Source organism: Hordeum vulgare, chromosome 3H, assembly GCF_904849725.1.
Source record: "Hordeum vulgare subsp. vulgare chromosome 3H, MorexV3_pseudomolecules_assembly, whole genome shotgun sequence".
NCBI lineage: Eukaryota > Viridiplantae > Streptophyta > Magnoliopsida > Poales > Poaceae > Hordeum > Hordeum vulgare.
Window position 1 is genome coordinate 445,146,551 of NC_058520.1, and position 17,204 is coordinate 445,163,754.

The 17,204-nt window shown below is 47.3% G+C and overlaps 1 pseudogene; it reads left to right on the forward strand.

Annotated features, from left to right (window-relative positions):
• Positions 1-16,308: 16,308 nt before the first annotated feature.
• On the forward strand, positions 16,309-16,779 carry LOC123441835 (annotated as a pseudogene).
• Positions 16,780-17,204: the final 425 nt, after the last annotated feature.

Consider the following 17,204-nt stretch of genomic DNA (forward strand, 5'->3'; position numbering starts at 1 on the left):
TTGGTCGTGGCTCACCAAGTTGGGGGATATACCCTGTCAAAGGTACTGATGGATGGTGGCAGCAGCATCAACATTTTGTACTTTGACACTTTCCAAAGGATGAACCTGTTGGAGAAAGATTTGATGCCTTCAACCACGGTGTTCCACGGAATCGTCCCTGGCAAATCGGCGTACCCAATAGGCCGAGTCAGGCTCACAGTTGCATTTCGAACAGCATCTAATTACAGGAGTGAGTCGCTAATGTTCGAGGTGGTCAAATTAAAAAGCCCCTATCATGCGCTGTTCGGGCGGCCGGCTTACGCCCGGTTCATGGCTCGCCCATGCTTTGTCTACCTTAAACTCAAGATGCCTAGCCCTGAGGGACCCATCACTGTTGATGGTGATAGGAAGATTGCGAGAGAATGTGAAGAAGGAGATGCGGCTTACGCAGAAGTCGCTTGTGCTGCGGAGGGGCTCAAATACCACCAGGCCAATGTTGATCCGGCTGATATGTCGCCCCTAAAAAAGCCAACGACAGATGCTGAGCCGCCCCTCAAGTTCAAACAAACAGATGACACTAAAACGGTGGATTTCGTCCCTCGCGACTCAACCAAGCAGTTCACTATTGGGACGGGTCTGGATCCCAAATAGGAAAGCACCCTCATCGAATTCATCCGTGAGAATCGGGACATCTTCGCATGGAAACCTTTTGACATGCCTGGTGTGCCGAGAGAATTCGCTGAGCACCATCTTAATGTTGACCCAAAGGCAAAACCTATCCAGCAATATCTTCGTAGGTTCAATGTGGAACGACGCAAGGCAATCAGGGAGGAGGTTGCCCGTCTCTTGGCCGCCGGATTCATCGTACAGGTTTTTCACCCCAAATGGTTGGCTAACCCGGTCTTGGTGCTCAAGAAGAATGGTACCTTCCGTATGTGCACTGATTACAGGGACCTTAATAGGGCTTGTCCAAAGGATCCTTTCGCTCTTCCCCGCATCGACCAAATTATTGACTCGGTGGCGGGATGCAACGTTTGTGCTTCTTGGACGCTTATTCTGTATATCACCAAATCAAGATGGACGTGGAGGATCAAGAGAAAACAGCTTCTATAACCCCCTTTGGGCCTTTTTGCTATGTGTCCATGCCGTTCGGACTCAAGAGTGGAGGGGCGACTTATCAGCGCTGCATCCAAAATTGCCTCCGTGGCCAAATCGGACGCAATGTCCACGCCTATGTCGATGACATTGTGGTTAAAACCCACCGGAGGGAAACGCTATTGGAAGATCTCAAGGAAACCTTTGATAATCTGCAGGTATATCAGATGAAGCTAAATCCCACAAAGTGTGTCTTTGGTGTTCCTGCAGGGAAATTGTTGGGCTTCTTGGTGTCTGAGCGTGGAATCGAAGCTAACCCGGACAAGATCGAAGCGGTTACTTCCCTTGGGAAGCCAACGAATGTTAATAAAGTCCAACGGATGGCGGGTCGCATTGCGGCCTTAAGTTGCTTTATAAGCCGCCTGGGAGAGAAGGCTATTCCCCTTTATCAATTGCTAAAGAAATCTGACCATTTTGTTTGGACAGATGAAGCCGATGAAGCTTTTGAAGCCTTAAAACGACAACTGGTCAACCTGCCGGTCTTGGCCGCCCCGACTGAGAAAGAGCCCATGCTTCTATATATTGCGGCGAACTCCAAAGCGGTGAGTGTGGCGGTGGTCGTTGAAAGGAAGGAGGAAGGAAAGGAATACCCTGTGCAGCGCCCGGTGTATTTTATCAGCGAGGTGCTAACTCTTTCCAAGCAGCGATACCCACACTAGCAGAAATTAGTGTATGGGGTGTTTATGGCGAGCCAGAAGCTTAAACATTATTTTCAAGAGCATCCCATCACGGTGGTTAGTTTCGCTCCCCTCGGGGACATTATCCAGAATCGGGAGGCGACGGGGCGGATTGCCAAGTGGGCGATTGAACTTGGGCCACACCACGTGCGGTACACCCCTCGCACGGCTATCAAATCCCAGGCCCTGGTTGATTTCGTCAATGATTGGACCGAGTTACAGGTCCCAGAAGACCGGCCTGATCTCACATACTAGTCTATTTATTTTGATGGATCTAGACAGTTGGAAGGCTCGGGGGCTGGCGTGGTGCTGGTATCTCCCCAAGGAGATAAATTCTGTTACGTCCTCCGACTCATGTTTCCATGTACAAACAATGTTGCGGAGTACGAAGCTTTACTTCATGGCTTGCGACTCGCCAAGGAGATGAACCTTACGCGGATCAGATGTTTTGGCAACTCTGATCTGGTGGCTCAGCAAGTTTCAAGCACTTGGGATTCTCGGGACCCCGTGATGGCGGCTTATAGGAGGGCTGTGTCCGATGTGGCAGGTCATGTCCATGGCTATCAGGTTGATCACATTGACCGGTGCCTTAACGAGGCAGCTGATGCCCTTTCATGTCTCGGTTCCCAGCGAAGCCGGTTCCGCCCAATGTTTTTTTGGATACCTTGCATAAACCTTCCGTGAGTTTGCCTTCAGAGGAGGAGTTGGCGATACCAGATCCTGAGTCCCAGTTTGTGGCGGCTCTTCACGTTACGCCGGATTGGGTTCTTCCGTATCTGGCCTATCTCACCCGAGGCGAGTTACCTACGGATGAAGTGTTGGCTCGCCAAATCGTTCGGCGAAGCAAATCTATGGTTATCATCAATGACGAACTATACAAGCGAAACACTTCCGGGGTTTTTCAGAGATGCGTTTCCTCCGAAGAAGGGTGCATAATTCTAAATGACATTCATTCCGGAGATTGTGGGCATCACGCCGGGTCACGTTCCTTGGTGTCAAAGGCGTTTCGTCATGGTTTCTTTTGGTTGACGGCTCACGCAGATGCAGAGGAGATAGTTCGTCGATGCGATGGATGCCAGCGTTATGGGCGACAGGCTCATGTGCTGGCTCAAGAACTAAGGATGATACCCATCACTTGGCCTTTGGGTTAGAGATGGTTGGCCCCTTTAAGATGTCATCCAACAAGAAAACCCATTTGCTGGTGGCGGTTGATAAATTCACCAAGTGGGTTGAGGCAGAGCCTGTTGGAGCTTGCGATGCGGAGACAACAGTCAAATTCTTGAAAAAATTGATCTTCCGGTTCGGATATCGGCACAGTATTATTACTGATAATGGCACTAATCTGTTTCAAGGGGCGATGCAGGAGTTTTGCCGTCGTGAGTACATCCGGCTTGATGTTTCTGCGGTTGCTCACCCACAATCTAATGGACAAGCGGAGCGGGCGAATCGGGAAGTTTTGCGGGGAATCAAACCCCGACTCATGGTTCCTTTGGAACGAACCCCGGGGTGTTGGGTTGAGGAGTTGCCTTCGGTACTATGGAGCATCCGAACCACCCCGAACCGGTCTACGGGTTTTACCCCTTTCTTTCTGGTCTATGGAGCAGAAGTTGTTCTTCCCACTGATATAAGGCATGACTCGCCTAGAGTCGCTGCTTATGTGGAGCAGAACAACGAACTGGCGCGTCAAGACTCTTTGGACGCCTTAGAGGAATCGCGTGATTTGGCTGCAGCCCGATCAGCCATTTATCAGCAGGACTTACGGCGTTATCACAACCGCCGGGTCAAGAGCCGAACCTTTCAGGAAGGCGACTTAGTGCTTCGACTGATACAAGATCGCACTGGCATGCATAAGCTATCGCCACCATGGGAAGGACCGTTCGTCGTCAGCAAAAACCTTCGCAACGGGTCTTACTATCTGGTGGATCTACAACCTGATCGGCCAACCACGGAGGCTGAGTCGACTCGCCCCTGGAATATTGCCCACTTGCGGCCTTATTACACTTGAGCTATTAAGCTTTACGTTTTGTAAGTTTTTCATTTCTTGTAAAGCAATAAAATTAAACGCCTCCCGACTTGGGGGCTTTCCTGCTAATTCATCTTATTGAAAGGTGTGGATCTTTATTCTTTTATCAACAAGTCGCCCAAACATGGACGCTATCCATACCAAAGAGCTTAAGCCGCCACGATGCGCTTATTACAAAACTGGGTATTGATAAGCCAAAGAGGATCGAAGTCGCCACAAGCGCGCGATTCAAACATAGGCGCCTTATATGATTCTGTGGATTAAACCGACTTACTTGAGGATAGTGTATTCCCAAGTCGTTTTGTGGTAATAGCGTATACACTTCTACAATCCTATGACGGTCTTTCCCTTAATCATAGGTCACTTGGGGGCTTCCTCTCACTAAGATCAGCCTTACTACCCATTTGGCCTGTGAAAAATTACCGCATTACAAATGGTTATACTGGACTATGTGTTGGCCGAATCGCCATATGGACCCATGAACTCTTGGCGAGTTATTCCGCTCATGGACCCTGAACTTGCCTTGGTTAAAACATGTCTGGTACCGGCAAGCGCCTCACATGGAAAATAGAGAAACCATTGGTTCATTGAACCTGCTTCACTGAAGCTTGACTTGTGCCTGATCAGCCGGTCTAAATACTTGAGCTTTTGATACAAAAGTCTCCCTTGGGTGGAGGTTGAGCTTGTTTGACTCGCCCTATCCTGTCGCGACCTTATGAGCCGACAAAATTGCTATTTTTTACCTCCTTGGCACTGCCACAAGGTTTTGAGACTTTTTTCTGACTCGCCTCAAAATATCTTGGGGCGATTGCTATTTGTTGTCACCTATTACTCACTGATGGTTTGATATATGTTTTCAAGCTTAGAACAGGTTGATGATCAAAATCACTCCAGCCATGGCGGATCAAGCATCATAAAAACGCCTCTATGGCGGGTCAAGTATTATGATAAATGCCTCAAACGGCGGATCAAGCATTTCAAAACGCCTTAAGGGCGACATAAGGTTTTTTTTGAGATATCACAGAAGCAGTTTTGATTCCTAAATAGACTTATTACATGGCTCTCATGGCCAAATCTATGAAGTGTTATTCTGCTGATGCCCTTGGATCAGCCTGCTGCGAGCTTTGGCCGACTTCAATTTGCAAGTCGCCCAGTACCCAGTTACACTTGGATAACGCGGCGAATTCATCTTCATCGGTCAGCACTGATGAGAGATCCGCGTCCAAGTCAAAAGGATTCTTGGGTCGACGCGGAGTTAAGCTGGTCGTCACAAAGGTTGGCGGGTTAACCTTCTTGTTTTTGTTGTCATAGGCGGCTTGGTCTTTTGATAAATCCAGGCTTGCAGCAAGCTGAGACGCCGCCAAACGGGAGTCCTTGACGACACGCTGGTAGTCCTCTTCAGTGAATTCTGACCATCATCCTTGAGTTGAGGAAAGCCCGCCGCCACTTCTTCTGGGCTTATTTCTGGAGCATATGCTAAGCACCGACTCAGTGTAGTCAATGCTCCTTTCCGGGCGGCTGACCGAGTTAACTCGCCAATTTGGGGAGGAAGAGTGGATAAGCAGCCAAGCATCTTCTTTATTGATGTTATGGGTTCCTTGGCACCCATCACTGCTTTCACGGTCAGCACACTCCCGGTATACAGCTCCTCCGTCAACGTGCAAATCGCCTTCAGCATCAGGACGCAATCGTCCTGAAGGTTGGCAGCTCTCGGACCTGTATAAGAGGTAATGATAGTCAGCAATTTACACAAAGCTATTTGATTACAAAGGTCAAGAGTTGGTTCTTACCGAAGACAGCTTGCGCCATGTTTGAGATGTGTCGCTTTAAGCTAGACAACTCCTGTTGCACAGTATCCGACTTGGCTTCAGCTTTTTCTGCTCGCTTTGTTAAAGCATCTTGATCAGATTGAGCCCTTTTTAAGTCGGCTTTTAGCTTCTCCATCTCAGATAAGATCAGTTGATACTTCTCTTATGATTTGGCCCGGGCATCCTGCTGATCGGATAAACTTTTCTTCAAGTTGCCAAGTGCTGATTCAGTTTGGATAACTGATTCCTGTTGAAACATATAGTTAAGGGGCAAGTCTCAGAATTATTGCAAGCAACATTCCTGACACTTGGGGGCTAATGTATAATTTTTGAGACAAAATTATACAGTATCAAGACCCGGCTCATCTTTTTACTGATGACCCGGCCCTTGGGGGTTACAGGTCGAAAGTTTTCTAATTATCAAGACCCGGCTCATCTTTTTACTGATGACCCGGGCCTTGGGGGTTACAGGTCGAAAGTTTATTAGTTATCAAGACCCGACTCATCTTTTTACTGATGACCCGGCCCTTGGGGGTTACAGGTCGAAAGTTTCTTAATTATCAAGACCCGGCTCATCTTTTTACTCATGACCCAGCCCTTGGGGGTTAATGAGGATAATACAATATACAACAAAACGTACCTCATGTTTATTTTTTAGCATTCGAAGCAGGCTCTTCTCCATCTCATAACTCGCCTCCAGGCGACTTGCAAAGCCAGAGCAAAGTTCTTTGAATTCAAGGTTCTCATATTGGGAGAGTTTAGCCTTGGAAAGTTCATGCTCAAAAACAGGTTGAGCTGATGATGGTACATGTTTCGACAAAACCGATGTGGCCGGTTTAGAGAAACGAGTACCGGTGATAACTACAGCGTCCGGGTCTTCTGTTGTTGTCAATGGACCTGGCGGGTTAGGCGCTTCCATGGTTTCCTTGGGCGAGCTGGGGAGATCCACTTGATCTTCAGGTTTGTCTTGCTCCGGGTTATCCTGGATCGGCACCGACTTTTCGATAGGCTCTGAAGTTGTAATGGGAGCTGACCCGCCAAGTTTTATTTTCTTCGCCTGTGCCCTGAAAGGAGAAGGAGGGATGTTTAAAAGAATGGATATTATCACCATCAGACTAAAGGTAAATATTATCAAAGGTTTACCTAGGGACGTGGATCATCGGTGGAAGTGCCGACATCACTGAGTCGCCAGATGTAGGAGGAGAACTCTGCAAAAAATTATACTTCGAAGATATGAGCGAGTTACAAATACGATCCAAAAGGTTATTAAAAGATACCTCATTTGGCCTTTTCTTGTTTCTTGTGGGTAAACCAGACACCAGGTCGCCAGAATGACTTCGAGTTTTCCGATTTGAGGCGTGTTGTGCTTTCTTCAGAAGAAAATTTGGATCCAAACAAGCATTTGGGTGTGAGAAGGGAACTTTCCCACAAATTCGCCTGGCCGGCTTAGGTGGAGAAGGAGATGATTCGGAGGAAACAGAAATTACCTCTACAGAATCCTCCTGGCTTTCATTGTCTTCATTCTACACAAGAGATACAGAGGTGTAAAACACAAAGTTATCAGTAATGGATGGCGAGTTAAAAGAGGGTGGATTTTTTACCTCTGAGGGTGCGTCGCCGACTTGGGATTCCTCGGCTTCAGATGGCTCGGTAACAGCAGCTTTGCCCTTGCCCTTGGATTTCTTCTATGGAGGCGGCCTAGCTTGCTTCATGGCTGACTTTTTTGGCCTCTTGGACCAAAATTTATCACCTTTCTGAAATGGCGTATTTTATAAGAGGTCATAGTTCAAGTAAGACGTAAGGAATAAAAAGACAAAAGGCGGGTTAAAGTTATTTACCTTTGGTGCCGGGTTAATCTTGCAGAAAGGTTTAAGTCCTATTTGGCCGCATTTTGCCGCGGGTTCGCCGGTCAGCTTCTTGATGATGGTTACAATATCATTTTCCGTCAAAACCGTGTGGAAGTAGCACTGAGGATGATATAGGGTGCCGTTGAATTCACACATTAACCCGTCCCGGCGACTTAAAGGGAGGATTCGCCATTCGACCCAGCAGCAGATCAAGTCAACTCCAGTAAGGCAGTTGTTTGTCAAAGATCTTAACTCGGACAATACTGGGATAAAGTCTGATTCCTCCTCTTCGGTGAGCTTGTCTGGGAGTTTGAAATTTGTTGGAAGGCGATCTACCCTATAACCCAGAAGCTTGTTCTCGCCTTCAGGTGAAGTCTCCTGGCAGTAGAACCAAGACTCGCCCCAGCCTTTGGGGTGGCTTGGCATGGCGAGTGACGGAAATGGGCTATCCCTGCGGCGCTGAACATTGACACCACCAAGCTCCAGGCTGGGGCCATTGTGAAATTCCGTTTGGCGATTTAAGTGGAAGAAGTACCAGAATAAGGGAAGTGAGGGTTCCATCCGCAAGTAAGCCTCACAAAACACCTGGAACTGGCATAGATTGCTTATCGAGTTGGGCCCTAGATCTTGGAGGCGGACATTCATAAAAGCCATGGCGTCTATGAGGAATTTCGATCCAGGCGGCTTAAGGCCCCGCTCAAGGTGTTCAACAAAAACAACTATCTCCCCTTCCTTGGGATTGGGGACTTCTTCTCCTAACCCGGTGCGCCAACCAATAACCTCTTGAGGGTCCAGATTTCCCGTTTTCACATAATCATGAAGTATAGCGTCATTAACCTTGGTTAGGAGCCAGTCACTTTTGAAAACAGTGCCCATGCTACAAAGGGATAAAATTACGGGTGAATTGGCATGCCAAGCATCTACTGAAAATGGTGAAACAAGTTCGTTTGACTCGCCAAATAACTTGCCTGATGTCTGAGGGAATTTTTGATCCGCCAACGAAGGTCCGGGTCAGGTTGTTAGGGCGACTTACGAAACTTTTGCTATTTAAGGGAGCGGTTTTTCAAAGCATCAGTGGTATTTGTCAAGTAGTGAAGTATGAGACTACAAACAGATTTCACTTGACAAGCGATAAATTATGGATCTACCGGGTAGACGGAAATGAACGCGGAAAGTGACTGGATATAGTAACCTGCGACTAAGGTGGGATAGTACTGTTGATTTGGTGAAGCCCTACTCTAAGTATGCAAGTAGAAGTCGAACAAATAAAGGTATGAAAGACATCGATTTTCTCGTTATCATCGCCGCCAACTAATCGGGAACAAATAAAGCTATTCGGGAGGCACCAAGAACGCAGCAGTGATGAACTTCGAAAAGAAACTTGGATCTGCTCTTGAATGACAGAAAACTAACCTGGTGGATTCGGCTGGAGACGGTTGACGGCGACGAACTGCTCGGCCACGACGAGGAGCGCGGATGGCGATGAAGGTCTCGGACAGATGCGAAAACCTCAAGCGGCGACGAAGTGTTCGACTGCGACGAGGTGCTCGACGGCAGCGAGACGGTCGACGGCGACGAATTGCTCGGCCACGACGAAGTGCTCGACGACGACGAAGTTTTCGAGCGGCACCGAAGCTTTCGGATGGCGACGAAGGTCTTCGGGTGGCGGCGGAGCTCTTGGGAGGCGATGAGGGTTTTCGCTGTGATAGTGGGGAAGAGAAGGGCGACAAGACTGGTAGGTGGAATGCACCCAGTCCCTTCCTCCTGCCTATTTATCAGGCCGGGCGCTGGGATCGAGGCGCCACGAGCGGGAACCACCAAAAGATAAAGATTCGCCATGATGGCGCCCTGAAATTTTTGGGATAACGATACCGAAGGATCCGTTGGGGATTACGTCATTATCCTTTCCGGGATTCAAGGGATAAGGAGGTGCCAACAAGAAATAGTTTGGCGACTCAAGTTTTTCCGCAACAGATGGCGTGTCAAGCTCATGGCGTATAAGAAGAGTGAAGATGAATCGCCTTTAGTTGAGTAAGGATATTGGCGTGAAGGAAATTCAAGTCGATCTGGGGCCTAATGTTGGGGACATTATCTGTTGATAACCCGCCCTAGTTGGGCCGGGTCACCAAAGCTGGCTATTCATCCGAAATATGGTTCGGGCCTTGGCCTGGTAAGACCGAAGGTTGTATGGCGGCTTACGACTTCCGAAAAGAGTCCATAATAGAGAAGGTCTCCAAGCTTTGGAAAGGTGGCGACTTAGAGATCGTAAGAGTCACGATTTGTATAAAGGAAAGGAACCTTGTAAACCCTAGGGACTCGACCTGTATATAAAGGCGAGTCCCAGGGAAGAAGAGGGCAGGTTAGAAATCATCGAGTGCTAGGTCAGGCGAGTTACCCCCTCCTTGTAATCGAAACTCTATCAATACAACACAAAGCAAGACGTAGGCTTTTACCTCCTCACGAGGGTCCGAACCTAGGTAAATCTCTGTCTCGCTCCCGATCAACCCCTTTGAGTCGCCACCAAGTTGCGATGGCTCCAACACTAAGTCCTTTCACGAGGACATCTGCCGTGACAAAACCACGACATCTAGGTTCTCATCAACTTAACTCATTTGCAGCGTTTCTTGAAGAAAATCTGCCAGTGTCATTAGAATCCTGAAGAGTTCAAATTCCTCAGCAAAAGCCTTTGCTGAAGAAAATGGAAGATGACAGGAAGCAAAAGGGTGGCAAGAAACTGGAACAGAACACTGCAATCGATATCCCTGGGGATATATACCTGGACTATTGCACGTCAAATGAGCAAGAACCAATGCCTAAGAGGAAAATCAGGCTCCAAAAGATAGAACGCAGATGGGCTAAGGAGTGGAAGGAATACCGCTTCGTCACTCCTAAGTATGCGAAGAAATTCGCCCTTAAGCCACCTGGCAAAAGGCCTCCTCTCGAGGATCATCAGGTTGCACATGCTTCAAGCCTCAAGACTATTGATGATTATCCTGAAGAAAAAGACAAACACTTGTCAAAGCTTCAGAAGAAAGCAGAAGCTGCGGTGAGGAAATTCAATGAAGAATCTGTTGCTGCCACTGCAGCCACCTCCTCTGCTGCTGAAGCTTCAGGCACGGCTATTCCTCAAGTGAAGCCTGTGCCACAGAAACCAAAAGCTTCAAAGCCTAAAGAGCAATTCCTTCAGAAGGTTGCGTCTGCGCCTGCGCCAAAACCCTCAACAGCCACACAGGCATCAAAGCCTGCTCCCAAGCAGATTGTCAAGCATCAACCAGCACACTTCAGTTCCTGAGTGCCTTCTGCCACAGGTTCCGAGACAAAGTCTTCACCTACACCTCTGAAGACTAAAATGACTGCTGGAAGAGGCATCAGACCCAGCCCAAGCAAAGTCATCAAAGTCCCTTCTGCATCAGAAGGAAGTGATGAATATGATGATGAAACACTTCAAGCCATCATCAGAAGCAAGCAGGAATGCGTCGCACAAGCTTCAGGCAGCGCCATTCCTCTTGCCATGGAACCAAAGGTCTTGTTGGACTTCATCAATGTCTGGTATGATGACCCTAACACACCCATTGATGACTTGAAGCTTCCCCCGGGTATTAGCAATATGGTGGCCACATTCATCAATGAGGCCAAGTGGAAGGAGACGCAAGCCAAACAAGCAAAGGCTGCAAAGCTAAAGAAGGAGAAATTCCTCAGACAGAATCTCCTCAACCTGACGCCTGATGCTCTTGTGTCAACCGAGGCAGAATTGAAGACTTTGACAGACAAGTAGACGAAACTATCTGATCGTCAAAGTTTCAAGACCAATTTCATCAAGTTTGCTACCAATGCAGTTGATGAATACAACAAGAAGGATGCACCTCCAGCAAAACCTCAGCAGCGTGAGCAGTCTGAGCCCAGCTGTTCTGTTCAGCTCACAGAGGAAGATGAAGAAGAAGCAACCCATGCTGAGGAAATACCTCAAGAAAGCCGTGTTGATGCACCGGTTATTGAGGAAATAGCCAAGGACATTATAGCTGATGAATCTGCTCCAGCTGAAGAAAATGCTTCAGTTGATGAAACTGCCGGGACTGATACTGCACCAGCTCCTGAAGAGAAAATTTCTTCACCTAAGTCCTCAAAGGTGAAGAAAATGGTTCCGTCTGCATCAGACGTGAAGAAAACCAAGGCTGCCGAGAAAGAAGCAAAGAAGAGAAAAGCTTCTTTAACTCCAGAATCATTAGAGGCCAAGCGTCAAAAGACTCTTGATGAAAATGCTCCATTGGATGCTATGCCTCTGAAGATAGCTCCATCATATACTATGGTCCCTTTCGGAATTGACTATGTCATTCCTGAAGAAGATGAGGAGATCCCTGTTGATGAGGAAATGAAGGATGCTGATTCTAACGAAACCATGGATGAGGAAATTCAAATTGATGGCATTCCTCTGTCCTTCATTCCTCACAAGACGCCTGACGAACCTGCTCAAGGATCAGCTGCAACAGCTGAAGAATTTGGCTCCTCCTCCAAGTAAATTCCTCAAGCTGAGGAAAACCAAGAATAAGATCCTCAGCCTGTGGAAAATCCTAATCCTGAGCAAGACCCTCAACCTGAGGTTCAGGCTGAAGAAAATACTCACCCTGAGAAAAACCCTCAACCTGAGACACAAGCTGATGAAATTCCTCAACCTGAGGAACATGCTGAAGAAAATGATCCTGCACCCAATACTGAAACTGCCATTGTAGTTGTCAACACTGAGACTGCAATGATCGTATCTCTTCAAGAGAAGCAGCAAAATCTTCAACCAATGCAAAATCAGCCTTTTTCAAAGAGGCCAAAGTTTCAGAAGGAGGCGTTCTATGAAGAACGCATGTATTTCATCAGCGACAATCCTTATGACAAGCTTCGCATCAGGCACAAGAAGTTTTGGACAAGGACTCAGCTCAACTATTATGCATCTGTGCTTTGTGGAAGAAACAAAATATTTCAGCACAGGCATATTCCTCATGTTAAGTTGGAAGAAATTCCTTGCTTCGCCCCAGTCCTCAACGTTCTTCATGAAGCCGGATTGCTGCCACTTTGCACTGATATCTGTGACTGGAATAGCAACATCATTCTTCAATTCTATGCAACTTTGCACATCTCTGGAGATCCAACAGATATCAACACTTGGGTGCTGGACTGGATGACGCAGCACACACACTACAAGGCCCCTGCTAATGAGCTACTGCGAGTACTTCCTGTTTCAATTCCCTCAGAACATGTTGTGAAGATGTATGATGAACGGGAGTTTCCCAATAAGCTGATGGAAGTACTCATGAAGCCTTTGGCCAAGGGTCAACCACCAAGAACATCTTTTCTAGTTCAAAATTTGAAGTATGAACCCAGGACTGTCTACAGGATTCTGTGCAGTGTCATCGCTCCAATCAAGGGTCATGATGATGAAGAAGATGTTGTAGGCATCATGAAGAATATCCTCTTCAACATCATCCATGGCATCCCCATAAACCTTCACGACTTCCTCCTGAGGACTCTGGCTGACAATGCTATGTCACCCTTCGACCTGAAGATTTACGCTCCATGGATCATGAGATTCTACACACATAGGTCAGGCATCAACTATCATGTTGATTTCAACAATCACATTGGATATATGCCTCCTATCATAGTCAACAAGAAGACCTTTGAGCCTGTTGAAGGAAAAGGCAAATCAGTCATCGATGAAGGTAGTCGGTCCCTTGATGGCTAGTTTCGTGAACCAGATGCATATTCTTCATGGGATGATACTGAAACTCAGGAGCCGCCAAGTCCAGTTGCACCAAGGGTGATGACTAACAGAGAACTACTCCTTAGTCTTGATCAGAAGGTTGATAGAAATCACAAATGGGTCAAACGTCAATTCGGCGCCATTGTGAAAACCCTCAATGAGACTCGGAATGTTGTGAAGAAAAATCATCACTATCTTCATGAGATTTTTGATCGCACCTGGGCCACACTGGATCATCTGAAGACTCAAGAAGAACTTGATGAATTGGAGTTTACTCGGGACTTCGACTGGTCGTGGCCTCCCAAGAGGAAATTCAAGCCAATCCCAGTTCCATATCTTGAGGACAGCTCCTTTTCTTCATTCCGCACTGCAGAGTCTGATGAAGATCAAGAAGATACAGCCACCAACCCAAGGAAGAAGCCCACCAGGAATCCGCATGCGTCTTCTTCATCAGCCAAGAAGTGAAAGTCTTCAAGGGGCGTTAGTCCTCAGTTTTGTTCATTTTTGTCACTTGATGACAAAGGGAAGAAATCTGAGAGTTAGTCTTCACGCGGGATATATTTTGGGGCTTATGAACTTTATTAAGTTACAAACTCTTGGTTCTTCTGAAGTGTTTTATGTAATGAGTTGTAACTTAAGCCCGATGGTACTCTGACGCTTTTGAACGTTTTTTATTTGCATGCTTATTCCTCAAAATATTAATGCACGCATGTTGAAATTCGTCAGATACCATTTTCCATCATGCATTCTCAAATTCTTCATATTATATGTCATATGTATGCATGATTTACAAGACTCAGGGGGAGATCTCCATGATATAAATCATCAATGGGCATTTGCTGTGAAAAGCAAAATCCTCACGATAAGCACATCTTCAGGGGGGTCTCTTTGTATCTTGATTTCAAATTCCTCAAAATGAGTATTTACACTTCATATTTTTATCCCTATTGAAGACTTAACCTAATTGTCATCAGCCACCAAAAAGGGGGAGATTGTAAGTGCATCCAGTGCCCCTTAGTAATTTTTGTGGTTTGAAGACTTATAGGTTAAGTATCTAATGTGTTCATGAGTGTACACAAGATCTATAAGTCGCTGAGGAGTTTGAAATATACGATGAATATCGACCCCTAAAAATGTATATCTTCGGCTGAAGAAATTGGTCTTCTGCTGAAGACTTTGATCGCGAAGAAATTGCGATGAAATTGATATTCCTCATGAAGATATTGAAGATGAGGACTTCGGTGTGTCCTGAAGAAAATCAATCTAAAGACTTTAAAGCATGAAGATATATTCTTTCTGTTTCATTTTCTTCACTCTTGAGTCATAGGAACACCGTATTGTTAAAGGGGGTCGAGGCAATACTTCGGAATGAATTTCCTCATGATGCTCAACCCAAGCCTAATCCTACCAAAAGCCTCAAGTGAGGAATATGGGAGACATGAGGACTCTCACAGTTGAGGGTCCCGACCGTTACCGCAATTCGCACCACATCACTGATCTTATCCACACCAACGGTCATATTATTTAAGGGCATTAATGTCAAATCCTGTTGGGATGCTCCCAGGCTATAAATAGCTGCCCCCACAACCATTAGCTGATTGGCTGCTCCGTGAGAAACTGACACTTGTCATTTAGAGCAACCCAAATTCCTCAAAGTCTTCGAGAGTAAATCATTAGTGAGGAAATACCCCAAATACCAAACCACAAACCAAAACCAAGTGATTGAGCATCACTGAAGAATTTGTTCCTGTGTGGGACTGAAGCCTTTTACCTTTGAGGATTGTGCATCCTCCAAACGGTTAGGCGTCATGGTCTAGAGCAATCCAGCAGTCAATTGTGGATCGTCGGGTGACAAGTTTGTGAGAGTTTGGAAGTCTGCCCTGAAGACTTACCGCGAGTGTTGGGCGAGGACTGTGTGTCCTTAGCTCAAGGAGAATACGGTAGGGACTGTGTGTCCCGGGACTGTGTGTCTTTTAGTTTCAATACCAAGCCACTCCAAACCAGACGTACAACTATCACAGCAGTTGGAACTGGGTCATCAACCAATGTCTTCACCGTGATACGGGTCTATTTCTTCAACTCTTTCAATTCCTCAATATTGTATGTTGAAGATTTTCATTGTCACTGTTTGAAGAATTTGCTGAAGACTTTCTCTGAAATTCCTCAACCCCAAATTCTTCACGCGAGTTAATCCTCACCTGCTTTCTCTGTGCCTGCGTACTGTGCAAACTGCTTTTCATATTCTTCATATTGAAAACTGATGTAGTGATACTTTGCACCCCTGATCCTTCATTGTTTCCGTTGCAAGTTAGTCATCAGTGAGGAATTTCCTCAAAAGGAGTTTCCTCGGTGACGAAATTCTAAAAATCTCCTATTCACCCCCCTCTAGTCGATATAACGCACTTTCACATGGCAGTATTTAAGACCATCCTTTCATATTTTTTCAAATAAGTTATGATAGCGTCTCTACCTATTAACCGAGCATAGTTTTTCTTGTGTTCAGCTCGCTTTTAGGATCATCTTATCAACCATTATATATGACATTGGTCTTCATTGCTGATAAAAGTGACGTATATATATACTTAATGAAAATATACATGTCGGTTGGGAGCTAAGTAAGCTTATAGTGATATTACTAGAAAGTCAAAGAATTACATAGTTGACTTGCGAAGCAAATAACTTTATTAATAAATAGCTTAATACTCCCGGCCACAAGCTTCTCCACCTTCTGGTCGAATCTCACTTCTTCCGGGTCCTGACCCCTCCCGTGTTGCCCCCGTACGGCGATCGGGGGGGGGGGATCCTAGCGTCGCCGCGTCCTTGATTCCCTCTCCCACCTCTCTTCCCTGCCGTCGCTAGGGCGCGCTGTCGGGTAAAGCTCGGTCGGTGTCAGCTGCGACGTGACCTCTCCTTCCCTCAGCTGCAGGACCTGGTGCGGGTGGCGTTTGGCGGCGCGTTGGCGGCGGGGCACGCCAATAAGGACTCGAGAGGCAATGGCGGGAGCTGAATCCCCCGGTGGTCGTGTGGGGGGAGCGCTCGGGGCCCTCCTATGGTTGCCGGTGGTTGATCTATTCCAAATCTGGCCGCTGGAGCCTCGGGTGGCGTGAGGCTACCCTCCAGTGGCTGGTGTGGCGCGGTCGCCAGGAACGACGACGGCGTGACCACATCAACGAGTGGCGGCGTGGCCGGATTAGGGCCTAGTTGTGGGCCTTGGTCCCTGGATCGCGGTCGGCGCAGTGGCGGGTGCGACACTACGGCAGCTCGGCGGATCTATCGGGATTCTACCCTTCTCTGGTCCGTGATAGCGTGGCCAACTCCAGGGGAGACCCTAGATCTCGTAGGGATCGAGCTATGGTGATGCTTTTGCGTCATAATCCCTCTTCAGGGCATCATTTTGGAGTTTGGTTTGGTTGAAGGGATCAACGACGTCGTCAGCGCATGCTTGGTGGCACAACTGCCCATGAAAATCATGCCAACTACGGTCATGGCGGATGATGGTGGCGTCTTTCATGTCGTTCCCTTGTCGAAGCATCGTCGTTGAAGTTTGCGTCATCAGACTCGGGATACTCCAGGGGAAACCCTAGATCTCAGTCTCTGGATCGAACAATGATGGCGTTCGCAGTAACACTTTTCCTCCTAGGGGCATTGTTTTGGAGGAAGTGATGGTTGGAGGGGACAAGAAGAGGACCGGTGTTGCATCTACCGCAGGGCCGATGGCGGATCACGTCGGCATGGTGCTGTGGAGTTTTGGCTATGGACGAGTGTGGATGGACATGTGCAGGATGGTGGCATTATCTCGCGCCATGGTGGCGTCAACAGGAGGCTACGCAAGATCGATGCATCAGTTGCTACTCTAGAGATGGACCGGTGGAAGATGGCGACGATAGCGAGAGTGCGCCAAACCGGTGTGGGACCTAGTCCCGGTATGTGGTTGGGCTCGGGCTTCCAGCTATAGTTGTTAGGGTT